At 41.1% G+C, this 25806-nt stretch overlaps 1 protein-coding gene across 13 annotated transcripts in view; it reads right to left on the bottom strand.

Annotated features, from left to right (window-relative positions):
- KCNJ16 (potassium inwardly rectifying channel subfamily J member 16) overlaps positions 1-25806 on the bottom strand; it is a 145955-nt gene that overhangs the window by 20140 nt on the left and 100009 nt on the right. For 2 of the 13 annotated variants that reach the window (XM_019818169.3, XM_045044283.1), the window contains exon 2: positions 16708-16813. The exons of 6 other annotated variants lie outside the window; for them this stretch is intronic. The gene's annotated coding sequence lies outside the window, so the exon portion shown is untranslated. Of the gene's footprint in view, positions 1-1379; positions 1863-6166; positions 6768-16707; positions 16814-25806 lie in introns of those variants that run through there. 5 more of the 13 variants (XM_003997109.6, XM_019818170.3, XM_019818173.3 and 2 more) reach the window with 5 other exon arrangements.

The following is a 25806-nucleotide window of genomic DNA, read 5'->3' as shown; positions in this document are numbered from 1 at the left end:
AGAGGAATGTTTCCAATTGTGAGATTACACAGCCAATGGGTGGGCTTGAGGGAAGGCTTGTTGGCTTTGGACGCCCTTTGGAATGAAGCCAGTGTTTGAACACAAAGGGAAAAACAATCCAGTGTGGATGATGTCACCGAGCATCCTGAGGAAAGCAGCAAGGATAAAGCTTCCTACTGCTTGGATCCAAAGAACACAGACTTATTTTGGTATGAATTCCTTGTGCAGCCAGTAGCTTGACTCTTACAGAGGGATCAGTTCTAATCATAAAGACTCAGTGCTGGAGAGAGAGCGAGTGTGTGTCAGTCTGGTTCCTGATCTGTGAGCTAGAAAATCCACACTCCCACCCCTCCCCTCCACCCATGCTCTAGATTGTTCATGAATCCCTGTAAGTTGGGCAAAGGCCATTTTCCACAGGGGGAGACAGAACATGGGTCTGCTCTCCTCAAGGTCACTCTCAAACTGTGATCAAAAATCTACCTTCTCATATAGTAATGGTGATTATTAGATATGGGGAGGTGGGTGTAGGGAAGAGGGACCCAAAACACAAGGGGCTTTTTGTCAGTGGTAGCCCGGCAACAGTAAAACAAAGAGAAATTCATGCCATAACCAATGACTGAGGACAGTCTATTTGTCAGGTCACATCAGAGAGATGAGAGTACGTATTGTAAATATTTTTTAAATGGTCTGTGTATTTGATATCTGGACATCCTAAAAAGAAAAGAAACAAAAACAAAAACAAAAACACAACATTCCAGCTGGGGGAGAGACTGCCCCTCCCAGGGTTAGCCAATTCTTAGAGATAGCGAGGGACCCAGCCTGGAACATGCTTCTGATATAAAAACTAACTAATGCAGAGCCATATCTCCTCCATCTGTCCTGTAGACCCAAGGAGGCAATATTCTTCTGCCTTAGCCATCCCAGGACCAGGTATCAAGCAGCTAAGGACCGCTTCCATAGCCCAAAGCCCACCAAAATTATTTAAATTAGCCAATGCAAAACTCGTTGGCCTGTCCTGCCTTGCCTTTTCCACTCAAACCCCTATAAAGGTCATGGATCAGATCTTCCTATCACTCCTGTCTTCCGATCACCCTGGTGTCTTTCCCATGTGGCCCCGTGCAGTGTGCTGTGCCTCCTGTTTTGAGGGCCTGTGAGTATCACAAACTGTTTCCCTCAGCCTCAATGCCATCTGCTCTTGTGGCCACACCTGACTGACCATCTCATAAAAGAGTGCAAAACCATCTAAAATTGGGATTGGGAAAAGACACGTTTCCATCGTCATTGCAAAAAATACTCCACAAGGGTAAAGAGTATATTGCCATTACAGTCCAGAGTGTTTTAGGTAGAAGTAGTTAGTGCCTTTCACTGTGGAGAGGTACCTGGTAACATCGCAAGTGAAGGACAGCATGTTCCGCGTCTTCCAGTCTCGAGAGTGTCAGCCAAGGCTGAGCAAGCAGCGGACTGTGGAATAGGCGGTCATAGCTTCTTGCTCTCAGCACGTGGGCCCAGGAAGCTGAGAGGGTCGCCCCAAATGGCCGTGAACATTTATGTAGGGAGAAGATGGCAATGTCTTTCTAAGTATCAAATCTGATATATGCAGATATACCCAGTATAATGGCCAGACTCCTAAGGTCAAAGCTAAGGAGTGGGGGGACACTGGGTGTGCTTGGAAGCAAGCCTAGTGATGCAATTGCAGAAGAAGAGAAGTTCAGCTGAGCTGCTGGAAGACAGTAAAGACAGAAAAGAGTTACAGTTAATCAGCTTAACAGACACCCAGTGAGAAGCCAAGGGACAATAAGGAAGGGAAAAAACAGAGGTAGTGAATTGAAGAGAAATGAGAACAGGCATCATGTACATACTCAGACAGGTGAACACTCCACATGAAAGCGTAATTTGGCTCTAGGTGTGGAGCTAGGGTTCAGGATCTGGGCTCCAGATTGAGAACAGATAAGGGCCAGATACAATCCTGAGCCTGAAAGGAGACACATCTTAAGTGCTAGGCACTTTATGTCCATGAATCTAATTTTCCCCCAAATTCTGACAACCAGTGATCATCATTCCCATTTTCAGGATGCGGAACTGAAGCTTAACTTGGTGGGTAGATTTAGTCAGGGTCACACAGAGAGTAAATGCTGGGGGGAGGAAAAAAAATACAAGAAATTTTTAAGTTTTTAATTTTAAATTTTTAAGTTTTAAGCCTTAATGAGAGGAGGAACTGTTAGAATCAGGATGAAGTAGGTCTTTGGACCTCATCTCAGGGGGAAAAAAGAGAAAATTCAGTCACAACGACTGGGCACAGGTTCAGAGCAGAGCCAGCTGCAAGAGGTACAGGCTAAGTCCCATTAGGTGTGTTTTAGAGCCACTTAGGTGCTCTGCGGATGGACCCGTTTCAAGATGGGAAGCAGAGGGGCCCGCATGTAAGGTCAATGCCCTTAGCTCTAGGGATTGGAGTCATTGACAGCAGGGAAACTTAGGCAAATGATTTCCCTCAAAGCTGATCAATCTCAAGCCCAGAAGCCAGCAAAGATGAGCAGTAGGAAAGCATAAACGAGCTTAAAAGTATATCTTTCCCAGAAGATCAAGGCAAAGATTCAACAAAAAAGTTTTTCATCTACACAGAATTCCCGGCAAAAATTGCCAACGTTTGTTCACTTGGAGATATTTCCCCTCTGCAGTGTCATGTTTGACTCTGGATATCTTGCTTTTTAAGAGAAGTCACTATCATGCTGAAGAAGTGGAACACAGGAAGAAGTGATGGAGAAGAAAATATCAGAGAAAATATACACTTGCATGTTCAGAACCTTTGCCGAGTACCAACTACACCCCCTTTACTGTGAAGCAGATGTGCTGAGACCATTTCAACATGTCCCTGCTCCTAGTACTTCATAGGCTTGAATGCAGAGATGGGACATCTCTATCCATCAGGAAAGAAAGGAGCTGGCTGTGTGAAACCCCAGGGGGTTGGAGGGGGATCTGGGTTGAGATTTATAGGGAAGCAGGTTTAATATTCACAACAAGAAAAATATTTTTAGTGTTTATTTATTTATTTTGAGAGAGAGAGAGAGAGAGCAGGGGAGGGAAGCAGAGTGGGGCGGGGAGAGAGAGAGAGTGAGAGAGAGAATCCCAAGCAGGCTCTGCCTGTCAGCACAGAGCACAATGGGGGTTTTTGATCCCACCAATCGTGAGATCATGACTTGAGTGTAAATGAAAAGTCAGATGCTTAATTTACTGAGCCACCCAGGCGCCCCAAGAAGAATATGTTTATTGTTAGTATCTCTAAAAATTGAGTGAAAATTAGGACTTGAATTTGGATGATCAGCTTGAAGAATATATAGACATTTTCTGAATTTGTTGGGAGGTTCAATTACATAACTCTGAGGGTCTCTTTTGTTCACGAAGATTTAAAGATTTGCTGTTATGTTATTTTTCATTAACTAGTTAATAACCTCTACTACAATACTATGAGATGAATGGTGGTGAAAGACTGCCCAAGAAGATGAAAAATAAAGTGTCAGAAAGACCTCATCATCCCATTAGAGTAAAGACACTTGAGTCTTCTAATTTGTTCTAGTTATTATAAGCCATATTGTTATGACAATAGCAAAGATCATACCCATGTTTTTTGTTCATGCACTTTTTTATTTTAGCTGTTTTTATTTTCATTGTGTTTTCTAATAAATGTTTATTTATTTACTTTGAGAGAGTGTGAGAGAGAGGGAGAGAGAGAGTGAGCGTGTGCATGTGCAGGGGAGGGGCGGAGACAGAGAGAATCCCAAGTAGGCTCTCTGCAGTCAGCACAGAGCCTGATGAGGGGCTCAGTCCCACAAACCATGAGATCATGATCTGAGCCAAAATCAAGAGTTGGATGCTTAACCAACTGAGCCCCCCCGGGCGTCCCTAGTTTCATTTTGTATTTCTGTGTATGCCCTAAACTTAAAAACAAACAAACAAACAAAAACTCAAACTCAGGCTGGATCATGGATTTTTCTTAGCAAAAATTTAGAGAAAACCCAGGTTAACAGCTGACAGGGAAGTTTCCAAGGGCCAGAGTTGCTCCTGGATCAATTTACTCTTGTGTTCCAGGGTGCCCCTTAGTCCCACTGTGAGGTTGGGCAGACCATCTCTTGTAGGTGAATCAAATTCGGGTTTTGATGGTCTGGTCTCAGAAGGACCTTATCAGGTTCTTATCATAACCTATCATTCTAGATATATTACTCATATAATGCAAACAAAATAGCGTCTTTGCCTTAATCATTTAGATTTGAGTTGTGGAGTCAGACTGATTTCTCTTTGAATCTCATCTCATGTACCTAGCTAAATTAAGAGCAGTGATTTTAACTCTTTGATCCCCGTCGCTTTAAAAAGGGTGATTAAGAGAATTAAATCAGATAGCATTGTAAAACAGTAGGCGTCCCACAAATGCCAGCAGTTTTCACCTGAAGCTTATCACTTGGACAGACTAGGAGCTTTGCCTCGGCTGATTCGAAGCAGCCACTGTGACGTTGAGAGAGGCAGATGTTTTGATTTTAAGAGATCGACGTGTGAAATATTGATTCGCCTTTATTAAACTATGTATACACAAAAGAATGTCCTGGCCCCATCTCTCTCTTGTTGACCCTCATTGCCCCCCACGCCAGCCCCACATATCTTCCTTGACCTCCCCTGCCTAGCTGCCCTGCAGAGATTGGGCTCATCAGAGAGGTGAGGCCCGGGGATGGAATGCAGATGTCTGAGAGCCAAAAGGTTCCATGTTGCTGGTCAGAAAACCATGTCAGAAGCAGGTCGAGGCTGGTGAAGATTGCCCGGACTACCTCCAATATTGCAACAGTAGTCTGCCTTCCTCATTACAAAGCTGCAATTGGCTGGGGTTTTCTCAAGGCTGAGAACAAGAACTATGTTCGTTGGAGTGGAGCCATTCGAGATGCTATGCTGAGCTTAGCTATTAACCCACTATCGCATTTGCATCAGTTTCCCTCCTCCCCAACACGGAGCTAGAAACCATGGTCTCCACGCAGTATGCGCTCCCTATGTGCCAGATGGCATATCAAATGAGATTCAGCGATATCTGACAGACACACATTATTAAAGGCTTCTGAAAAGGAGGCAGAGAGAAGCTAAGTAGATTGGGAGGGTCACACTTCTGCTAAGCAGCCAGTGTGGGCTCTACCTTCAGGATTATGGGCTTTCAGAACCTCCGGGGATATCGTCCCCAGCTCCCTCGGAAAGCTCAGAATTATGTCAAGCCTCAGAAACACAAATCAAAGAAGGGGCAGAGGAAAAGGCTTTTAAAAGAAAAGCTTAAGGAGTTTCATCAATAAGATATATTTATGTTTAAACCCATGGCCCTGCATCTCTACAGGCTTAGAACTTCCAGGTAGACAAACCGCATTATCTCAGCCTCTGTTCCTTCCACCAGTGACACGGAAAGCCGAAGGCATGGAATGTAACAGATGTTATTTACTCCATAGCAACGGTCCAGATTGCAAATCGTAAGACAACAATGAGTAGTAGAAAACCAGTAAAAGTTAGAAAACCCAGGCCTTTTTATACCTCACCAGACTTCACTGTTTGAGAAGCTTATTCTTTATCAGAGTTAACTTGTTTGCAGCTTTTTTTTTTTTTCTAATGAGTCTTTCCAGCATTTCCATCTATATATTTTTAGGTGTAAGGACACAATGAATTACAAATCAAAGACAGCGTCTTTTAACACACAGTTTCAAATTCTCCAGGCCACTTCGTTGTCACTTTGGAACAGTGGTAGAGTGACAAAGACATACAGAAGAGATGGTTTTATGAATGGCTGTTTCCACAGGAAATTAAAGACTCATCGTTTTCCACTTTGTCCCACGTCAATAAGTAATGTTCAGCTGGCTAAGTCGTCACGCTTTTAGTCTCTCTCTCTCTGAATGTTACTTCCCTTAACTGATCTATAAATGGCCCTCACATTCTTAACCTGTTTGGTGCAGCGCTCCCCAGAGATTATACGGGAGAAAAAAGAAAAGAAAAAAGACGATTCCCAGCCATGGAACATACAGCAAGAAAGAGTCAAAAGAAACCTCCTAAAGGCACCTGTTAGCAGACACACACGCAAAAAAGAAGCAACTCAAGATCAGGCAAGCAGTCAGTTGAGGCTTAGGTCACTCTGCCACCCACCCGATGGTCTTACCTCAGTTACAGATAATGAAGGTCAGACCCAAACCCGGTGTCCTTTTCATCTCCTGAGAGCAGTGCAGCTACCCATCTCAGGCTCGCTTCTCTTTGCTCCTTCCTGCTCTCTCTGGAGCCGTCAGCACCTACCGCCATGGAGATGAGAAACCCCACAGGAGAATCTCGCTCTTTTTTGCCTTTCCGGACACATTCACCACACACAAAGGCCAGCGAGTTCTCAGCTCACTCTAGTGAATCGACACTTTCTTTAACCGGTTCCCATGCCTACACGTAGTAGACAGTCTTGCCAATGGTGGCTTACAGAAAACAAGGATCAAGAAGAAATACCCTTCCTCCGCTGCCCATCTACATCTTTGTCTTTTGATCAGACCTTTGTGAGCTGGTTCAACAGCAAGGATCTCCCCCAAATCGCAAAATGGCCCGAGATTGCCCCTAAACCAAAGGCTGGATTTTCTCTCACTATCACCTCCAGGACTCTTACAGCTTCTTCCAAGGGTGTTCTTTGTGGGTGTAGGTGTTCTCTCGTCGCGGTAAAGATTTTTCTGTGCAAACACACACCCTGTCTATGTAATCCTACACCTAAAGCAAACAGCCTCTTGCCCAACATCATTTCATTTGGGTTCCAAGGAAGTGTGTGCCCTTAGAAGACCACTGACATCCTGAGTAGTGGTTCCAAGGACAAAGTGTAAATCTTTTTCTGAGCAACCTGTTTTGTTTTCTGGCGTGTTGGTTTGCTTCTTGTACGTCTAGGATAAGGGAGGGAATACGCTTCTTACTCAATGTCCATTTTTGCCTACAGAGAAGCCTTATAATTTGGAACGAGCTAGTCATGAAAATGCAAACATTTACAAGAAATCGAGTGAATACTGGTGCTGTTTCCAGAGACGATGGAACTGAGAGAGAAAGAATTTAGAAGTTGAGGTTTTCTTGTGGTAATTGGAGATGCTCTCTGGCAACCAAATGAAAATGGCGGGGAGACAATACATTACTCTGGAGTTGAGGGGAGACATCCAGAATGGAGATCTAAGATTGGAAGTTATCAGTACGTATATAGCCGCGAACATGGGTGAGACCGGACAAGAGGTGAGAATAGTTAGAAAAGAAAGGGGTTCCAGTGATTAAGCTCTGGGCAGCCTCTCCGAATTAAAGTTGGGAAGATTAAGAAGATCATACAAAGGAGACTGAGAAGGTGAACTGTTTGAAGTAAAAGGAAACCTTGAGATGTGGTCTGAGGTGAAGACAATGTAATAAGAACAAGGGAATCAATTATCTGTGTCAGAGATTAATGATGGTGAGAATGAGAACTAAGAGTTGACCCTTAATGGGGTGCCTGAGTGGCTTAGCCAATTGAGCATCTGACTCTTGATTTCAGTTCAGGTCATGATCCCAGGGTCGTGTGATGGAGCCCTACATTGGGCTCTGTGCTGAGCATGCAGCCTGCTTAAGATTTTTCCTCTCTCTACCTCTTTCCTTCTCCCCGACTCACTCTTTCTCAAAAAAAAAAAAAAAAAAAAAAGAGTTGACCATTGGATGTAGCAATGTGATGTCACTGGTGACTCTGATGAAAGACATCTCACTAGCATTCTGGAGCCAAACGCTTGATTAGACTGGGAACAAGTGGAAACAGGACGGGAGGAAGTGGAGACTTGTATGTATTCCATCTGGAGTAGAAAAATGCTGTGATGGATAGGAAGGAGGGTAGGGGGGATTTATTTTTCAGGAGGAGTTTCTATTTTCTCTTGGAATATGGGAAATGTTAGTTACAATAATATGTATTATTACTTATTATCCATCTTATAATAAGATGTATTATTATCCATCCATTATTATGGATTACTTATTATCCATCTTATAATAAGATGTATTATTACTTATTATCCATCTTATAATAAGACTTATTATAAGATTATAATAAGATTAAAAAGACTTATTGGCTTTTTAATACAGTAAATGTCCTACCATTAGTCCTGTGTGTCATTTCCATTATAAGTTAAGTATTTTGAGGAGACTTGAAGAAGGTGTCCAACCTGTTTGATCTCAGAGTTTCATTACAAAACCATAGGGAGAGAAGAGAATACTATTATTGGATCAGTAACTGGGTCTGCTTTGTGCATGATATAATACTAACCACCGATTCCACCTAACTGGATGAAAAGCAAATAATTTAATCAGGTGTTTTCTTTCCATATTTTCTTTCTTATTTTTTCCTACATTCTGTAAAATACTTTGCTTAATTTCATCTTAAATAAAAACTGCTTTTATAATGGTGTAAAATGATATAAATAAACCGCAGGAAATATAAGCCCCACATTAATAACTATTCAGTGAACATTAACCAAAATAATCCTAACATTGATCTACAGCTTATCGTAGTTTAATCCTACTTGTTCGCCTAGAACATCGCTTGGTATACAGTTTATGCTTCATACTTTATTCTTTAAAAAATTAATGCATTCTTCTAAGATGATGTGGTACATAATGGAATATTACTCAGCCATAAAAAAGGATGAGATCTTGCCATGTGCAATGACATGGACAGAGCTAGAGAGTAGAATGCTAAGCTAAACAAATCAGTCAGAGAAAGAGAAATACCATGTGATTTCAGTCATATGTGGAATTTAAGGAACAATGAGGATAGGGTGAAAAAAGAGAGAAAAGGGCCAACCAAGAAACAGACTAGAACAAAGTAATGGTTACCCGAGGGGAGGTGGGTGGGGAGTGGGTTAAATAAGTGATGGGGATGAAGGGGGGGCTCTTGTCCTGATGAGTACAGGGTGATGTATGGAAGCACTGAGTCACTATATTGTCCATCTGAAACTAATATTACACTGTATGTTAACTAACTGGAATTTAAATAAAAACTTAAAAAAAATTAATGGATGAGTAACAAGAAATCTGCTATTAGAACAATTTTCCGTAAGAGTCACATTTGTTTTAAGGCTAAATTATGAAACTGTGTCCTTTATAAACTATTCAAACTTCTGAGAAGAGAAGAGAAAATCTAAGACATATAAATTGAGTCTACTTAAACTGACAGACTAATAGGTTAATAATAGATTTAATTTTATATGCATATCGTTTTTATATAGCTTTATATAATACTGTTGAAGAGGGTCATAGACTGTCCTCAACAGAATTATTTTAAATGTGTAGATTACCCTGGAACTGGGTTTCTCAGCCTTGACATTTGAGCCAGGTAATTCTTTGTTGTGGGAGGATGTTCCGCGCTTACAGTGTGTTTAGCAACATTCCTAAACTGTGTCCACTAGATGCCAATATGACTCCAACGCCCAGTGTGACAGTTAATAATGTGTCTAGACATTGTCAGATGTCCCCTGGGGTGGGGGGGAACCACCTCCGGGTTGAGTGAGAATCACTGTCTTAGACTCAAAGAACCGGGTAGATGAGTTTTACTCTTAGTTAATGGAATCTCTAAGAGAATATGCACTCAAAAAAAACATGTGATTGTCATTTCTTTCACAATAGATGTGAATGCTTTAAGGAGAAGGTACATATATAAAATGTGTATGAAAGGATGCAGTGTTTTTTAACATCGACTTTAATAAGGGTCTGACGCAACACTTGTGAAAATACATGTTCACAAGAAGAAAGGCGGACTTCAGGAAAATGGGTAGGAATAAAACACATTTTCACAGAATGAGTGCTAACATTGGTTTACAGAAAATCATACTAAGATTGGTTCAATTTGTTACCTTTAAAGTAAGAGGCAACATACTGATTAGAGCTGAGATTTGGAACACTCTGTTGTTTAGAAACTGTCTCTAGCTACTTTATTAGGCACTCTGTGCCTCAGTACCCCCATCTGTAAATGAAAGATAACAAACATATCTATTTCGTGTAGCTCTCAGGAGACGTAAATAAGTTAATATTTGTAAAGCACTTTAAAAGTATCAGACAATACTATCTGTCATCACTATGTTGTTACCTAACAGCCCGATTGGGGACGTATGAAGAGAGAGGCATGTGGGTTGGTGGATGAGTGCACGTTTCCGGCTGATGACAAATCAAATAAAATATGGAAAGCTTTGGAGGAAGCTGCATGGCTGAAGGAATGGGCAGAGAAGTTATAGGGAAGCTTGAAGACGTGCAAATGAGAGGCTTTGGTCTTGGAGAAAACCATGCTGGAGCTGCAAACTAATGATAATCACGATAATCCATATGATGATCTAACTGACTGATTCAGTAAGGACATCTGAAATAGGGAAGAAAAAGTCTGACTTTTATGTGATCCATTATAGACCGTAGGTAAAGGACAGAATGGTTTATTTTAAATGAGCTTTCCATACTCAGTGGGCAACTGTAGGCTGTTTCCTACAGCCTCAGCCCCTGCTGCAACCATGCCTTCAGATAGACCCAAACACTTTTCACAGGTGCCATTTTTTGCTCGCCGGAGGGCTTCCTGTTATTCTAACTCTCGCTACCATAGGATACAAAGTGCTTGAAGTCCTTGATGCTAAAGAGTGTGTTCCTCTCCCACTACTTATGATCCTAAAATTACATGAAACCCATTGACTTACTTTCTTCTCTTTGGCCAAACTGTGCTAAAGCAAAGCATCCTAACAGCTTTGGAATCAGAAATAAATCGGTGTAAGCTGGTTAGCATGTACTTCCTCTCAAATTAGCGATAATAATTCATTTTTTTAGAAAACTGAATATGAGGTGTAATAAGGTTTCTGTTTGGGTCATTTTTTTTTTTTTATGAATTGGAAGGATTTATTTTTCCAGCTGGTTGTTGTATCAGCTACAAACACACACGTTGGCCAGCAAAGACCCCCTGAGAACTGCCAAAATGCCTGCATCAAATACCGTCAGGACGATTCAACTCAAAATATGAATCTTCGAGAAGGCATTGACGCAACAAGAAATCATTGCTTGAGTCCTTCCAAATCCCCTCAAGTTGGCCTTCAGTCTCAGGGCATTTTCATTGACAGGGACCTCACTGAGCCCACACATTTTCTGTTCCTGTTTTATGATGATTCATTGCTGCCAATGAGGAAGTCCTTCCTTAAGCTCAGATAAAAATGTGTCTCCCTGTAGCTTTCCCAAGACTTTCCGGTCCTCATGCTGTGCCTCAGAAGAACAAGCCTTGTACCACTTCCAAGGGCAAGTTCTTCAGACAATATAAGATAAGAATCTTACAGTTGCTTCTTTCGAATTCAGTCTTCACCTCTTGGAGTGAAAAATCTCCAAAGCCTCCAATTATTGCTGATCTGCATAGTGATCATTTAATTTGTCACCTTTGAAAGTATAAAAGGTAGGGACAAATGCTAAAACGATGAGTCACTAGGCCTGTCAACCAGGACTGCTGAGACTTTTAGTCAACTTACTTGTGAGCGGTGATGTGCTGGTAAATTTTAATAGGCTCTCTGAGGGGGGAAAAAAAAGTACAGACTGGTAGAGTTTGCCAATTTCTGTAGTATATATACTCCAACCATGTGATGTCGTAGAATGTGAAGTTGGTAAGAGGTGGGCACCATTGGCTCTCCTGAGTCGGTATGAGCTGCTCCCACAGAGCACTGTGTGATGACCCAGGTTTTAGTATCTGCTCTGCATCGCCTCTGAAGGTCTCTTTTACTATGTGGCATATTTTCATTCATAATTACTGAAGTGTGTTGTTTTGACCAGCCCAGAATCAGTCCAGACTCCACCCGAAATTCTACTTCTAAGCTCTAATTCCATCAGAATGCAACATCAAAGTGTCTATGAATGGGGGGAATATACCATGTCACAGAGCAACCCTCTGGCTTCTAATATTTGGGTCAGAACAGAAAAATTGGCATTTGCCCTGGAAATGAAGCAAAGTAGTGGAAATAAAGCTGAAAATAAAATCAACTGCAAAGTTGATATATTAGGGCACATTCTCATTCAATTATATATACACCATTAAGCAATTATTATATACCACTAAGCCTAATTATATACACCACTAAATTGTTTTGTTAATGGAATGGAAAAAAAAAAAACTGGATTAAAAACTGCCGGCCTGTTAAGAGGGATACTGCAAAACATGATTTAAAGTTTTAAATGTTTCCCTATAATTCAGCAAGCATGTATTAAGTCCTTAGCATGCATTAAGGAAACTCTATAAATATTCAACTTAAAACTCTACAGTGAATAAACTTGTTTTCATGTTTAGCCTTTTTTTTCACTCTTGGATAGGCTCCTACTTTCTTAAAAGCCATGGGTATGTTTGTTTTTGTTCTTCAGTGAATCCACTCTGCAGTAGTTACTTGTGAGTCACATTTCCCCAAGGGTGTAATTTACACCCTTACTCTATTCATCCTGCATGCAACTGGTTGGGACAAATGGTGTTAGCACTGAATAAGCATTAGCAGGAAAAATAAAACTGCTTATTTGGCTCCATCATGGGATCTGCAAGAGTCAGAAATCCATCAGGGAAGGAGGGGAAGGGAAAGGAATAGTTGTGTACTGGAGGGATGGGAAGCAGTCCAGGATGATTCCAAGGAAAGAATGAAGCTGCGATTGAGCCTATAGGTGGGTCACAAGAAGCTTGGGACTGTAGTCGCTGGATGAGCGAAGGGTAGTGGGGAGAGGAGATGGAATTAGAGATTTAAAGAGAATGGAAAAACACTTGAAATAGGTACAGTAGGGAAGTTGAAACATATGTTATGTGGGGTTGTATCGAGGGTCCCCGTTCTCGTTGACATTTGTCAAGAATCTAATATCAGGGGTGCCTGGGTGGCTGGGTCAGTGAAGCATCCAACTCTTGATTTCGACTCAGGTCATGACCTCGCAGTTTGTGAGTTTGAGCCCCGCATCGGGCTCTGCCCTGACTGTGTACTCTCATTTTCTCTCTCTCTCTCTCTCTCTCTCTCTCTCTCTCTCTCTCTCTCCCTCCCTCCCTCCTTCCTTCCCTCCCTCTCTCAAAAATATATAAATGAACTTTAAAACAAAGAATCTAATATCATATGTGTATTCACAATACACAAAAAGTGTTTTGGATGCTCCCAATAGATTATCCTCCTTCCCTGTAATGACCTGCTTCTCTAATGTCTAATGAAACCCATCAAACACAACAAACGCTTTTTGACCGAAGAATTTTAACAAGGTTAACTCATTCCCTTCTTTGTTTCCCGATTGGCCACTGAATGGCGTTTGTGACAAAAACAGTGAAACTTCCACAGATATTTGCCCTGAAAACAATGGCGGGAGACGCCACCTCTACATCAAATAAATCCTAGACGTCGGTGAGGGGACAGGAGCGCAGAGGCAATGCGATCCACACTGTCCTTGTGAGGAATTCCAAAAGTTAGTCAAGGAACCAACCCCAGTGAGGTCATGTCTCATTTGGGATTAAGTGGCTAACCCTGATTCCGTGATCATATTAAGAAAAATGCACAGTGGCGCCTGGGTGGCTCAGTGGGTAGAGCGTCCAACTTCGGCTCAGGTCATGATCTCACAGTTTGTGAGTTCCAGCCCCGCGTCGGACTCTGTGCTGACAGCTCAGAGCCTGGACCCTGCTTCCGATTCTGTGTCTCCCTCTGTCTCTGCCCCCTCCCCCGCTCATGCTATCTCTCTCTCTCTCTCTCAAAAATAAATAAACATTAAAATTCTTTTTAATTAAAAAAAAAAGAAAAACGCACATAAAATGCCCAGGAATTATTCCTTTGTTTGATTCAGAAATGAAACATGCACACGTCATGTCTGCAAAATGAACATTTCACCGTGGCAGTGCCTTCCTTTGATGGTGATGGGATGTAAGAGAGAACAGGCAATGTGCTACCTTCTTCGGCTGGCTGTGCCGTGGGCCTTCCTGTACCTCTGGGGTTACGTATATACATGTAGTTTTGTCTACAGTCTAAAAAGCAACATTTAGGGGCGCCTGGGTGGCGCAGTCGGTTAAGCGTCCGACTTCAGCCAGGTCACGATCTCGCGGTCTGTGAGTTCAAGCCCCGTGTCAGGCTCTGGGCTGATGGCTCGGAGCCTGGAGCCTGCTTCAGATTCTGTGTCTCCCTCTCTCTCTGCCCCTCCCCCGTTCATGCTCTGTCTCTCTCTGTCCCAAAAATAAATAAAAATGTTGGAAAAAAAAATTTTTTTTAAATAAAAATAAATAAAAAGCAACATTTATATCCAGAAATCTTAACCGAGTTACTGGCTATAACCTGCCCAACCAGTGGAGGCCGTTGAGAATGCAAAGGTCAAAACCATCCCTGCTTGTCTCATTGCCAAGTCATCTCAGCTCTGAGGGACGTGGTTTTTAATACAGCAGAAGGTGTACATCACTTGAGTTATGAAAACAACCGCCTTCATTCCCCACATGACGTAACGCACCTACTGTCTTGTAACCGGGCTGATCTGCTACCTAGTACCATCTGAAGAGTTAACAACTTGCCAGCAATTTCCAAGTATTTGCTTGAAATGTTCTGTGTCCTCACGTAAGGTATAAAAAAGACTGTTCACTGGAAATACGAACATCTATTTTGATATAATAACATCAAATACATTAATATGTATTTATTTTATTGTTACAAGATATAATAATAGGGTAACCGTTTTACAGAAATGATGTTTTAATTCTGAAGCAGCCCATATGGCGGGTGCTAATGTTACTAGCAATTTTTAAATAAGCGACCTTAAACTTAAGTATGTTAAAAGACTCTCCTCAGAGTCCCATGAGGAATAAAACTTACTGGCAGGATTAGAATCGAAATCTTGTAATATCAAAGACTACACACTTTGCAGTTAATAAAGGCAAAATCGACCTTCTCCAGGATAGAGAGCCCGTTTGAACCAACCACAGGAAATGTCCATTACACCTGAGTAGTTCCCCAGAGAAAACGACCACCCAAACCAGACTGTATGCAAGAGACTCCCAAGCAGTAGGACACTTGCTATAATGACTTAGAAGTAAGATTGAATAATACAAATGCCAAATCATCACAGATCTGAGCTAGGTCAGAGGGATCCTGACCCGTGCTTGAACCAACTGTAACAATTTTTCTGGCTTTCAGAATTATTGCCACTACACTTAGTACCCAGCGGCCCTAAATGATTTTCTAAATGTGGGCAAAGCTCGTCTTGCCATTTCAAGGTTTCTGTATAGAAATTATAATAGAGATTGTGGAAATAAACAAAGACTACCCAAAAGAGAACAAGCAAGGGAGTCAGCCATCATCACTTGGGTTTGGCAGAGACCCAAAGAGAAGCAAGAAAGCAGGGATGCTTTATAGTGAAAAAAGGGAAAGCGTCAGGTGTGATCAGAGGCTATTGACCTGGGAAGCTGGAATAAAGTTAACTAGAATGGGAATTCTCTGTGATTGGTTGGGTTCTCACTTAGACGCAGGGAGAAGAATTGGGAATTTGGAAGTCAATGACCAAGTCTTGACCATTTGGGGCTCACTGTTCCACACTGGGGTTTGTCACCTGACTATTTGTTATAAAGGCTGTGGGTCAGAGTTGTATTGTCCTGATGGTCTTGGCCACTGTCCATTTGTATATCCAGCCTCCCAAAACAAACACCACAATATGGTGGTAAATACAATGTGGGACACTACTTGAATAAATATGCTTCTTGAAACTACTGCCTCCTCACCAGTACTTACAAATTGGATCATCTATGAATAAAACTCCCCAAATAAAGTATTCAGACTCCTCCATTAGAGGACTCAAAAGAGAAACATGCATTTAATCACTCATTTTTTTTAGGGCAGCTTGGCTTTCTTAGAAATCTAATTATGTATCAGCTAATATATTAAAACCGGATTGATTTAATTATAACTGAATCACTCTGATCTTAATGAAAGCTATTTTAACAAATACTCAATGATAATGATTTTTTCTGTGGAGAAATTACATGACCTTGCAGTATAGGATCTTGAGATCCAACACCTCCTCCCATCTCTCAGGACTGGTAAATTCTAGCCTGATGGATGCATCATGTTCTTGGACACATGACAGTTTACCCACTTTTTTTTTTTTGTTTTTAGCTTTTATTTATTTTTGAGAGAGAGACAGAGACAAAGACAAGAGAGGGAGATACAGAATCTGAAGCAGGCCCCAGGCTCTGAGCTGTCAGCACAGAGTCGGGTGCGGGGCTTGAACTCACGAACTGTGAGATCATGACCTGAGCCGAAGGGTGACATTTAACCAACTGAGCCACCCAGGCGTTCCTACATTTTACCCACTTTGTATTTACTTTCAAGTGTGGCTCTATTTTAATAGTCCAAATTTATTTTAAACCTTGGGGGTGGGGGGCACAGTGTATAATAAATTTCAGCCTTGTTATATCGACTAAGTCAAATTTGTTTTAGCCACAAAAAGTAAGGTAGATGTATTTTACCATTTTCCCCACCTTTTCTGTTGGCTCTATTTCTCTGGTCTTACATCAGTGGCTAAGAAAGGGCCATGGATGGGTGTGGTAATTTGAATATTTTGCCAGCCCATTCTTTCGGTCTAGATGGCGTCTGTGTATACAATGCACACTTTTGCTAAGTGTGAACAACGCAAGTTCTTTTCGATTTCTGCCGCGTTTTCAAAATCACAGATGCCAACACTCACGAATCCATCGTCTTTTCAGCTTGTGGATGTCTCCTTTCGCAGAAAGATTCATTTGACAGTCTCACCATTCCGCCCTTCCCTGTTTGAAAATATTGCAATCGCTGCCCTGAAAATAAGGACCAAAAAAAGACAAGCTTGGCCAAAATAGCTGAGTCAGTTATTCCATGCAGACGCTCCTTGAAGGTTACTTTTATTTTCACTTTGATTTTTTCCAAAGCCTTAAGTAAATGCAAATGTTACTATTGTTCTTTCTCTTTAGGCTAGGAAATCTGGAAAATATAGAGGAAGCTTCAGAACACACGGCTGTCTGGGGCGCAAGAGAAATTATGGAAGAAAATCTGAGTCATGAGGCTGTGGCGTCAATACCCAAGTACCCAAACTTTCTCCATGTTTGTAGGATAGCTATTTCTCAGAACACTTCATGTCTTTCACCTTTCCTCAACCCACAGCTACTTGTTCCTTTCATTTTGCCCTTTTTCTTTGTCCTTTCCTTTCCTCTTTGTGAAATACGGTCTTCCACTTTGTTTATTATCAGCAGTAAGGTTGCCTGCTTACTGACAAATTACCCAATTCCGATAGTTGCAACAAATTACAAAAGAAAGGTGGGGCTGTGCCTCTTCAAAGGGGTGAAAGATTCAAAGCAAGAAGTAGAAAAACTAAGTGCTTCCCTCTAGTATTATCTTAACCATTTTATAATGGCCAACATAAACTAAAAGCACAGTAATAGAAATATCATACATTTTTTTTTTTAATATAAAAGGAGGCTCCTGGGTGACTCAGTCGATTAAGTGTCAAACTTCAGCTCAGGTCATTCATGATCTTGCAGTTCGTGGATTCAAGCCCCGCGTCGGGCTCTGTGCTGACAGCTCAGAGCCTGGCGCCTGCTTTGGATTCCGTGTCTCCCTCTCTCTCTCTGCCCCTTTCCCACTTACGCTCGCTCTCTCTCTCTCTCTCTCTCTCTCTCTCTCTCTCTCTCTCTCAAAAATAAATAAACAGTAAAAAAAATTGTAAATAAAAGGAAGAATTGTAAGAAAAAGAAAGGAAGGTCATCCTTCATTTCATTGTGTTTCTCTCCTCTTTTCTGAGGCAAGAGTGGAGTGTCTCACTTTTCTGCCATCATTGTCTGTTATGGGTTGAGTTGTCTCCTCCCAAAAAGGTATTTTGAAGTCCTAACCTCTGGCACCTGTGATTGTGATTTTACTCGAAATAGGGACTTTGCAGATGTGGTCAAGTTAAAATGAGGTCATTAGCGTGGGCCCTAGTCCAATATAACTGGTGTCCTTCTGAGAAGAAGGACCATACAAACAGAGAGAAGAGTGCCATGTGAAGACAGAGGTAGACGTTGGGGTACCATTGCCATAAGAAAGGAGCCTCGGGCTACCACAAGATGAGGAAGCAAAGAAGCTTCCTCCCCTAGAGGCTGCGGCAGGAGGGTAACCTTGATTTTAAGACGTCCAGCTCCCCAAACTGTGAGAGAATAAATTTTTGTTTTATTTTTTTTTAATGTTTATTTATTTTTGAGACAGAGAGAGACAGAGTGTGAGCACGGGAGGGGCAGAAAGAGGGGGAGACACAGAATCCGAAACAGGCTCCAGGCTCTGAACTGTCAGCACAGAGCCCGATGCGGGGCTCGAACCCATGGATGCCAGATTATGACCCGAACCAAAGTTGGACGCTTAACCAACGAGCCACCTAGGCGCCCCGTATGTTTTTGTTTTTGTTTGGTTTTTTTTTTTCAACGTTTATTTATTTTTGGGACAGAGAGAGACAGGGCATGAACGGGGGAGGGGCAGAGAGAGAGGGAGACACAGAATCTGAAGCAGGCTCCAGGCTCCGAGCCATCAGCCCAGAGCCTGACGCGGGGCTCGAACTCACGGACCGCGAGATCGTGACCTGGCTGAAGTCGGACGCTTAACCGACTGCACCACCCAGGCGCCCCCGTATGTTTTTGTTTTAAACCACCCTGTTACAGCAGCCTGAAAAAACTCATACAATTTCCATACTTGCATTTGAAAGGTTATTTTACACCTTTTAGGATTTTCCTCCATCTGTTCCTTTGTCTCTGAGCAACCTTCTACCACCTTCCCACCTTTGCATTGATGGACTAGTAAGTCACTCAATTCTTTCTGACCATAAAACCAGCCGCCCGACATAACTCAGGTTCTGAGTTTGTTTTTCAGCAATGTCATCGTCGATATTAAGCTTACTCTCTGGTTGAGAGGTGATGGAAGTCTTAAAAAGTTGCTCTTCAACTTGACATGACACCTACAGATCACTAGCCATCTACTTCCTGGGGGGATGAGTCTGCTTACGCAGTTTCTTCCATCATGGTGAATACACAGGCTAAAGAGAACAAGTGCATTTTTGAAAGATATCGTTTAAGTCATTTTGATTCTATATGAAAACTGAGACTTAATAAAACAATTAAAACGAAGTCCCAAACATTAGCACCCTGCTATGCTTCACCTAAATGTGTTTTTAGAAAGACATTTTAGGATTCTTTTATTTATGGCATAGACCAAATTTTAGACTTTTTGGTGTTGTAGAAAACCTGTTTTCCTGGCCCTAGGAGTGAGGCTTTGCTTAAACAGTACAAGTGACCAGCCCTCCTACCTGCCTCAAATTACCCTCTCACCCTGGCCATTGTAGTACTTGACATGTTAATGTTATTCACTCTGCAAGCCTGGCACCTAAAAGTCTCAAATTAAACGTAAATATTACATGAGAGGGTAAAATAAGGGAGAAGTGTCTCTTCACCGAGCATGATTCAAGAGTATAGGCTAAAATCAAGCAAAGAGGAGCACTTGGGTGGCTCGGTTGGTTAAGCATCCGACTTCGGCTCAGGTCATGATCTCGTGGTCTGTGAGTTCGAGTCCCACGTCAGGCTCCGTGCTGACAGCTCAGAGGCCTGGAGCCTGCTTTGGATACTGTGTCTCCTTCTCTCTCTGCCCCTCCCCCCGCCCCACGCTCTGTCTCTCCCTCTCTCTCTGTCTCTCCCTCCCTCAAAAAAATAAATAAACATTTAAAAAAATTTTTAAAAAGAAATAAAATCAAGCAAAGAAGTCCCTATGTGTCTCATAAAGCCCTACATGGGTAATAACAGCAAACTAAAAACCTACCAGGAGTAATAACAAAGCACTAGGCCAGTAACCAATAGCACAGATAAAATTAAAGCATCAGAAGGAGGAAGTATGTGTGCACACACATGCATGCTTGTGTGTGTGTGTGTGTGTGTGTGTGTGTGTGTGTGCGCATGTGTGCGTTGGGGGACAGGAAAGGGTACTGCTGGGAAAGAGGGCTCCAAATAAAAGAATGCATATTTATAATTTGTTTACAGTGTGTCCTATCAAGGAACGAATTCTATTCTGTATCATTTCTAAGCCTAATATTTTATTCTTTGCCTCAAAGAAATACATGTTCTTTGTTAGGCCTTCCTCTGCTTCCTATATTAAAGGCAGGTAACAGGTTGTTTGCAAATTTACGATTTCTAAGGCATGATGCCAATCCACAAGAAGTTAGTAAGGTATTTAGATGACAAGATAGAACAAACAGAAAATTACCGCTTAAAGTGTATTCGTATTTCAGTTTTACTTTGGTTAATAGTCAGATGAGTGGGAAAGGATCATGGATGAAGGTCAAGTAAGTAGACGAGGAAACAGGGACTCCTGGGTGGTTTCGTCAGTTAAGTGTCCAACTCTTGATTTTGGCTCAGGTCATGATCTCATGGTGTGTGGGTTCGAGCCCCATTGTCAGCTCAGAGCCTGCTTGGGATTCTCTCTCTCTCTCCCCCATCTCTCAGCCCCTCCCCCGCTCATGCTAGCTCTCTCTCTCTCAAAATAAATAAATCAGCTTAAAAAAAAAAGAAGAGAAAACAGAAACTACCAAGGTATAAAAGGGGGCAGGCTTCTTGTTGGTTTAATTCAAATTCATCTGGTAAGGTGTCATGCAAAGTAGATTTGGCTAGCGCTTTGAGAGAAATGCCTGGGTAAATGAGAGTCAAAGGGAAAAGATTTATGTTCTCCAGATGGAAGCAAAGAACCCAGCATTTTCGTAAAGCAAGAAAGCTGGATTCATAAAAGGGAAGTGGTGGCTGAGAACGCCAAAACATTATGTTGGGACCCAAATGGCAAAGCTTTTACCTGCCTAGCTAAGGACTCTGAATCCTGTCATTTGTTCGTTTTCTTTTTTTAGTAGCCATATGTCTCCTAAAGAATATTTCCAAACAAGGTTATGGTTACATTTCTGGCAATCGAGGCAAATAGCCAATAGGTGACACTGCCATTTTTCAGATGTTCTGCTTGAGAAATTTAGCAAAATTATGCAATACTTTGCACATTCCTGATCACCTAAGTGGATGAATCACAGTTTATTGAAGAGAGATTCTAGAATTTGACAATTCAAAATGACTGCCACAGACTCGTAGGTATCTTTAGCATATTAATACGCTAAAAGCTCCCAGTGAGTTCAGCTCAATCTGTAAGTAGGGTTATGTACCCAAATTAGGTCCATAATTCAGCTCAGAAAGAAAAAAGACCTGGGAAAATAACCTTCAAGTGTTTTCATTAACCTCAATTACCCATATAATGTGTGCATTTTTATCCAGCCAAAGTGTAACAAAGATGATCTGTTTTCTACCAGCCAAAAGTTGGGGAGAAGGCACACAGTGTTTTTAGGTAGACTTTCCCCCTTATCTTAGAGCTTTCAAGCCTAGAATTTTCTTTCAAGGGAAAAAAAAAAAAGAACAATTACCCCATTCAACTATAAAATCACTGTGATCAGCCTTTCCACCTTTCCACCGCTGACCCTTCTTACAGAAGCAGAAACAGCAGGTTCTGCCCGGCTTGAGTTGCCCTGTTTTACCAGCACAAATACTTTGGCAGGAAGATAAGTACGTGATTAAATGCAAGGTGGAGCCTAAAAATATAAATGCCGAGCAAATGATTGAACAGCTTTTTTTTTTTTTTTTTTGCGGTGCAATGAGACAGCTGAGGCTGAACCGAAGTGGCCACCACCGGTTCCCCTCAAGATGTCCTGGCCATAAACATCAGTGCATCAGGGCTAGACCCAGCGATGGGAGCAGTTATTGCGAAGGTCATGATGTGTTAGCGTATCATCTTTCGCCTTTGTCTCAAGAGTGTTGTAACTAGAGATTCTGAACAGAGTTAGTCAGAGCCCTGTGTTCTCTGTAAATACTGGAGTAACTAGCTTTTAATCTTTTTATCGACATGCAGAGTTGGTAAACAGAGATATGGAAACCGTCCGAAATAATGTTACCTGCACTTATAAGTCTAGTTTATAGCTAAATATTTCCCCTTCTTCCTGGCAAGTTAAGCTGATTTATTAGTGTGCCCTCTGGTTATAGACTACCCCAATTATGGAAACCCTGTCGTTTTTACACCTTAGTAACATAAGGGCTTTTTAAGTTTTTGGTTTTTGTTTTTCTCACTGTCTCCCTCAAGTTAGGAATCCCACCTTTGGGAACTAATGAGAAAATAAGCAAAAAAAAAAAAAATTTATATATATATATATATATATATATATATATATATATATATGGCTTTGAGTGATTGTTTCTCTTCAAACTTCAGGAACCTGGGGCACACAGAGATTTAAACTGAAGGCAGGCAGCCACTGCCCCCTTCCTGGTAGTTAAAACTCATGTACAAATGTACAAATTATGGAAGACTCTTAATTCCATCTAAAACCAAAAACTCAGGTGGCCAGTTGATGTGGCTTAAAGACCCCAATTTTTGTTGCAGAACACCTCCTATCTAACCCTTTCTCCCATAAACAAAGTCAAATAAATGAGACAGGGATGACCCTTCGCGTACAACATAGCACCTGGCACGTGGGAGATAGTGAACAAGTATTCTCTACTTTTGTAGGTCCAAGAAGAGGAAAAACAGCGGAATCAAGGAGAAATTGACTTAACTTGCCTGTTCATACCTGTATACTCCATATGGTGACCTAAGACCAACTTTCATATATTTTGGTGAACACAGGCTGAAAAACGTTTTTCTTGAGTTTCAAAATTGAATTTATAGATTTTTTTGTTTTTAAACTGAGGGCTTTTAAATTACTGAGCCATAGTTAGATATGTAAATTTTATGTAATTCCAGCCATGGGACTAAATTTGGCCATTGGACAAAGCTATCGTGACACCATTGCCACCATCACATAAACAGACAACAAATAAAATGGTAGTGACAAAGTCCATGCCTCTCTGTTTTAACTGAAATTGCTGGGTAGAAAAAAAATCACTTGGCTTCATTTGGTTTCTTTTCAATGGCAGCTACTAACTAATTCGGACATAGCCAAGGTATACCATCCAGTTGACCCACAAGTTAGAAATCGTCGTCTCATCCAGGTTTAGAAAAAATGCTGCATTCAAGAAAGGTGATCGCTTCCTTTCTGTTTTCAAATAGAGGGCCGAATTTATTGAATGAGGGGGAATTAGCTCTTGCAATACAATTCAATTCCCTGGGAATGTCAACATTTCTAAAGTGCCCGTCTACTATGTGCTGGTTGACTTTCACAAGAGCCCGACATCATAGCTACCGTTGACCCAAATGGAAAAAAAACCCAGAACTTCTATAGTGGTGATGTGCGTTGGCCTAGACCACTGGTTTTCAAACCTTCATATCTATCAGAATCACCTGGAGGGTGTGTGAGGAAGTCTATCCCCAGAGTTGCTTATTCAGTGGGTTTAAGGTGGAGCCTGAGCATTTGCATTTTGCACAAATTCCCAGGTGATTCTGAGGCTGCTGATCCCGGACCACACTTTGAGAGCCACTACAAGTCACACACGGCAGCTTAGATTAAAACCCAGGTCTGTCTGACATTGAAATGCAAACCGATGCCGCACTGAGGAGATACCTGTTATCCTATTAGGATTTCTCCAGTGCAGAGATAGAAAAGGGAAGAAGGCAGTCGTACAGGAAAGAGAAATGGATCTGGAGTCAAACTCCACAGTCTGAGCTCCCCTGCCGGCCGCCCACCGGCACACCACTTAATTCACCTGATCCTTACTATTTCCATCGCTATAAGAAAAATTCTCTATTACCCCCACTGCTCTTGCAAAGGTGTTTTGAAGACACAATACGATCATTGCTGTATAAGTGTTTTCTAAGCTTTGCATGCTACCACAGTGTTGTTTTGTTATATTCATTAGGAATAAAATCAAATCAAAAAAAGAATAAAGATGAACGAAACAAGAAAGACAAAAACATGCCAGTGAATGATCTGGTCTTCGGTTTAAAAGCTGAGACTACGTAAAAGGAAGTGCCAAACACAACAAAGAAGTTTATTAGAAACTTCAGGAGTTCAGTGATCTCTGAGATGAAGGCACGAACAGTTTTAAGGGTAGGGCAGCTATTAAATTTTCTCTAATAGTCTTTTTTTCAACTTAAAAAGTAAACATCCTATTTCTTCATGCGACAGTCTTAAGATGAATACTAAAAATGATTAATAAGTAATGTAATTATTAATCATTTTCTTGTTATATCAGTATACTATGTTATTTGATTCTTAATAGTTGGTGCAATTGTTTTTGACTAGTACAAGTTTATGTTAACAGCTTTCTTAGGATGTGTGGTTTTCTTCCTTTCATAGAACACTGAAAATATTTTATTTTTAAAAATACAATTTGATTATGTTGATGGCTGGCTTTTGATGCTCTTTCTGAAAATACACATTTGATTTCATTTGTAATACATAGCCAAACCAATTGAAATACAGGATTTACTATTCAGTAAATGATAAACACAGATGGCTTCATCACTGTTAATCTTTACTGAGGCATTTTAATACAAGAGTAATAACTGAGACTGTTTCTTCCTTCTCCATGAAAACTCTCATTGTAAATATTTGCATATCAAGAGCAGTAATTTCTAACAAAGTTAATATTTACAAGCACAAAGAAAAAGGGGCCATTTTATATTGGATTAATTAAGGAGAAGCTTTTTACTCTAAACTGATAAATCTCTCAAGACCCACCAGGGTCTACTTGTATCTACATCTTTACCCTCAAGCAAATGGCTTATTTGATCTTAGCTCAATATTCGTTATTAAAGCCAACAGACTTTCATATGTCATTAGGGCCATTAAGAATGGCTGCATTTTCTCCCATCAATGAAATACTGTTTTCCTTAGATTGCATATTATCCTTGCTCAATGAAATGAAATCCTTATTGATTTATGGTGCTAAAGTTCTGTTTGTGTTTATTAGCTTTTGATGAAAATGACAAATCCCTCTATTGGTGTGGGTAGGGTTTTGCCCGTTAAATAGAGTGCAGATATCTTCTGTTCTGTTTCTGATTTGCTTCTTTTTATTCTTTAAATGCCTTGACAGAGAAAGAAGAGTTTAATGCCTAGCATGCAAAATAGAATACTTCAATCAATAATTAGAGAGTAGCGAGTGGGGTCTCATTGGTAGGGTTTGATTTTATTTTGTCATCTCAAGGTCTGAGCATTTCTCAGGCTTTCCCTCTGTGTTGTGTGCAGAGGTTTCTTGAATGCTGGGGGTATCCTCCAAAGTATGTATTAATATAATTTAGCATTCCTAATAATCACACAGCTATGAATTGATGGAAAATTGAGGTTCTTTAAAGGGCACAGATTAGTAGTAAAAACAGATACCGGGGAGAAAGACTGCCTGGTCCAAAATCGGCTTTGCCATTTACTAGTTACGAGATCTTGGAAACACTACATGGCCTCTCGGTGACCCTGTTTTCTTATATGTAAAAATGAAGTTTATCATGGGGATGGAAGATTAATATCTGTGAAGCACTTACTATGGTGCATAGCATATCATCTTTCAATAAAAATCAACCAGTATATTGAAAATATTATTTCTGCAGTAAAGTAACACATGTTCCTGTTATCGGCAGGGGAAACATCGCATACATTTCCCCATGTGGTCTCCTATCATTTGTAAAAGATTCAGCAAAAATGCCTTCTACTCCTAACTCTGGTAACAGAACGTTTGGGTTGTGGAAACAATGAGGCCACCTCATCATTGCAACACAATCTTTGAGATACAGAGAAAATGTGAATTCCCTGAAATATACAAAATCTGCCTATCTAGACAGCATCAAAGAA

The sequence above is a fragment of the Felis catus genome, chromosome E1, assembly GCF_018350175.1.
Source record: "Felis catus isolate Fca126 chromosome E1, F.catus_Fca126_mat1.0, whole genome shotgun sequence".
In the NCBI taxonomy this organism is placed as follows: domain Eukaryota; kingdom Metazoa; phylum Chordata; class Mammalia; order Carnivora; family Felidae; genus Felis; species Felis catus.
This window is presented reverse-complemented; position numbering and strand designations above follow the sequence as displayed.